Source organism: Colobus angolensis, unplaced genomic scaffold (assembly GCF_000951035.1).
Source record: "Colobus angolensis palliatus isolate OR3802 unplaced genomic scaffold, Cang.pa_1.0 Scaffold163, whole genome shotgun sequence".
NCBI classification, from domain to species: Eukaryota; Metazoa; Chordata; class Mammalia; order Primates; family Cercopithecidae; genus Colobus; species Colobus angolensis.
In genome coordinates, this window is record NW_012114744.1 from 7,116,509 (window position 1) to 7,120,800 (window position 4,292).

Here is a 4,292-nt window from a genome sequence, read left to right on the forward strand (position 1 = left end):
CTTTTTTTTTTTTTTTGCTCTACTCTGTATTGTGATCTTTATGATAAATTAATGTTTATTATTATGCCAGTACATTTCTAAAGTCTATATTTCATTCCTTTGACCTATTATTTCTTCCTGATGCCAATACTACTTACGTAATTGCTGTAGCTTATTTATTTATTTATTTAAGACAGAGTCTTTTCCTGTTGCCTGGGCTGGAGTGCGGTACCATGATCATAGCTCACCACAGCCTCAACCTCCTGGGCTCAGGTAATCCTCCAGCCTTAGCCTCCCACATGCCACCACACAAGGCTAATTTTTGTGTTTATTGTAGAGATGGGGATTTTGCCATGTTTCCCAGGCTGGTCTCGAACTCCTGGGCTGAAGCAGTCTTCTCACCTAGGCCTCCCAAAATTCTGGGATTGTAGGCATAAGCCACCGCACCCGGCCTGTAGCTTTATATTAATTATTGCCTGTTAGTATAAGTCCTCCAACTTCTTTCTTAGCTATTCCATGCCTTTGAATTTTCACATTAATTTTAGAACCAGCTTGCCTAGTTCCATAATCAACTAGAAACCAAATACTATCGTACTTCTGATTCAGATTATATTAAATCTACAGACCAATTAGGAATGAATTACCACCTTTACACTATTGAGTATTTCAATATGTGAACTTAGCATGTACTTCCATTTATTTTACAATCACTTTCTGAACTGGGGAATCCCAGAATATAGGAAAGCAAAAGGGAGAGGCTGATGTTTAAGACGCCAAACATGGGACCTGGAAAGTCAAGACCTGAGGGTACATTCTGACGCTTACAGGCTATTGAACCCTCTTTCCCCTTTTCCTTCTCTATTGTTCTCATTCTCCTTTATCCTGTCCTTTTATTTATCACAGGAAAGAATGTCTTTGAATTGCTCATCTTCTTTGTAGGCATTATGGCTGCACAGCTGCCACATGGTTTTTCAGCTCAATTACCTATTCCCAGCTAATGTCAGTTTCTAACTCTTAGTTCAAATATTTGATAGAGAAAATCTAATTGATTATTAAGTGGCCAATGGATTATTTGTTTCAGGTTAGGTCTTGTGCTAGGTGGGTGGTAGGAAGGGACACGTGAAAAGGACAAGCTCTCTGAAAGGAAAGGAGGCCAGAAAGGCAATTAGTCTAGGGACTATTGTCAATCAGTCAGACTGGGATAGAGGAAGAAACTCACATTTAAAAGTTTATTTTCAGACTCAGTCTTTGAACCTGGTGTGATTCTAATAACAATGTTTGATTCTTATTCTTCAGCACCTGTTTAGTTCACTTAGCAATTGGATGTAGCTAATCCAAGTAGATATTGATAGTATGTTAAGATATTGATAGTAAGTAGTAAGATGGTCTCTGTTAGAAGTTGTTCTCTACTTACTGCTCTAGCTGTTTTGCACTTCAGTTTTCAAACCTGTAAAATGGAAAGAAAATTATTTTGGAGGAATATATGAAATAGTAGCTATAAAGTCCTTAAAACAGTGTCTGGCATGTCGTTGCACCGAAATAAAGAGCCTGCTTTATTACTGCATCTCAAATGGTTGGTTCCAGACCTTGGTTCTTTGGTCTGGTTCTTCGGATGATGCTCTGCCTTCAGGTTTAGATGGCTTCTGTCATTGCTACTCATTGCCTGCACTTGGTTAGTATCCTAACTTTTACCACTTCTCAGCAATTTGACATGAAGCAAATGCTTTGGCAAACAAACTGAAACTATTACTCCATTCTGCTATAAAACCACTGTTTATACTCCTGTGGAATTTGGTTTCTATTTTATTTGCAAAATTTGTTGCTGCACTTTTAGGAGAATATAATAAAACCAGAAAAGGCAAAAAGAATGCACATTTGAGGTCAAAAAAGGCAAAATAACAGTGGGCTGCTGGATCCCCCTGGTCTGACTCTGGGTAGCGTTAGGTTCCAGTGGTTCTAACTGGGTTTCCAATTTCCAGTCTTGAACATGGGTTTTTCTTGTCTGACTTTCCCCAAGTCTTATTTCTTTCTCAACTTAGCCCCATTTCTATCCTCAGTCAAGCGATCATGCTACACTCTCTTGTTCTTTGTGGGCACAAGGCTCCTCTGTTGGCTTTGAAGCTGCACAGCTCCCTGATTTGGGGCCAAGCAGAAATCTGGCTATTCTATACACTCTGTGTAGTCTCTCTCCCTGATTCTCCTGGATTCTTTTCCCCTTAGTCTCTTGGATTCACCAGTTCTTTTCTCTATTATACATATTTCTCTAGCTTTTCCAAATACCTGTATTTTAAGTATTCTTTTTAATGTGCAGCTCTCTGTAAGTTGGAAAAAAATTAATATTTGTGGAAATCTTTTACTGACCTAAAGTCAAGGATCATAGATATGTTATTACCAAAATTGATCTTAGTAGTAATCTGATCCAACTCTCTTGTTTTTCAGATACAAATGCTGAGATTGGATGGTTAGCCCATTTGGTGACCACAAAATATCAATGGATAAATACCATTCATTTCTTACTTAGCAGTCCTGGGAGGTATTTAGTTTGGTAGGGTGTAATTTCTCCACACAATCACTGAAGATCTAGGCTGACAATGACTATGTCATCCTAAAAATATCAATTTTATTATTAGCCTGTCTATTAGGGTTCTCTAGAGGGACAGGACCAATAGGATATATCTACATATATATAAAGGGGAGTTATTAAGTATTAACTTACATGATCACAAGGTCCTACAATAGACTGTCTGCAAGTTGAGAAGCAAGGAGGGCCAGTCCTAGTCACCAAAATTGAAGAACCTGGAGTCTGATGTTCGAGGGCAGGAAGCATCCAGCATGGGAGAGAGATGTAGACTGGGAGGCTAGGCCAGTCTCTCCTTTTCACGTTATATTTGCTGGCAGCTGATTAGATGGTGTCCGCCAGATTAGGGGTAGGTCTGCTTTCCCGAGCCCACTGACTCAAATGTTAATCTCTTTTGGCAACACCCTCACAGACACACTCAGGATCAATATTTTGCATCCTTCAGTCCAATCAAGTTGACAATCAGTATTAACCATCACAGCCTGCTAGTTACCACTGCAGTTATCGTGAAAAGAGAAAGAGCTAAGAGTAGCACGATGGGCGTATTTTCTGGTTGAAAGTGGCCCATATCATTTCTCACATTGCAGTTGGGAGAACGTAGTCACATAGTGTACTTAACTAACTTCAAAGGTGGCAGTATAGCCACAGAATAGTTAAACACATTGGAGGGGTTAGTTAGTGGTTTCACCGCTAACTTATCACAGGTCACTTAGTTAAAATGGTAAGGTCTTCCCTACAACATGCATGCTCATATATAAATGAATATGGACATTTGAAAATGTACATTTCAGGTACAAAAGAAGTATTCTTATTAAATATGCATGGGAAAGATAGAAGACGGAGGGTGGAGAGTGTTTAGCATTTACATGGATATAATAACTAACATTCTTTCAGTGTTCACCTAGAGGTCAGTGTTCTCTTTATCATCACAGAAACTCCTAGAGATTGCTGTCACCATCCCTACTTCTATGGTGAAGGAAACTGAGGCTCAAACAACATAAGCTCCTTCCTTAAAAAATTAAAAGTAATATATATATTTATTAATTTTTAGAGCAAAGATTTTCATTCAAGGATGTTGGTTATAACGTCTATGCACATTTCACTAGACTGTGTTGCCTTTAATTAAAAAAAAGGACAAACGAGCCATGAGACTCTGTGAGCTAAGAATGAGCACCACATTTTTCTTATCTTATTTTATATGATCATATCATTGAACTTGATGTTCTAATATATGTATTTCATATATATCACAAACAATCCAAATACATCCTGTAGGAATATATCGTAAGCAAAATCACTGACAAACATTTGAGATGGAGAAATATAAATACCTCCCAAAATGTCACCAATTAGACAAAGCATAAAATAATAAAACACATGTATATTTATATTTTCATATATAATACAGACTTTATTGATTAAAACTTATTTATTGACCTTTTTCTCAGCTGCTGCTAAGGTTCTTGATACTTACAGAGAACTTGGCATTGTGTGGAGGAGAGGACCTCACTTCATCTAGCAAGAAGCTCCCTTGCCTGATGGCCACAGGCTCCTCATTCACCTGCGAAAAGACCAACTCCAATCTCACACCTGGGCTCATTCTTTCTGATCATGAGGTGACCTTCACAGAAAATGAAATGGACACCCTCAATAAACAACTGGTATAAACAATGAAACTTTCTGGTGAGACTTGTTTGCAAGCCTTCTCAATTCCTACTTTCTACCTCTGCATGGT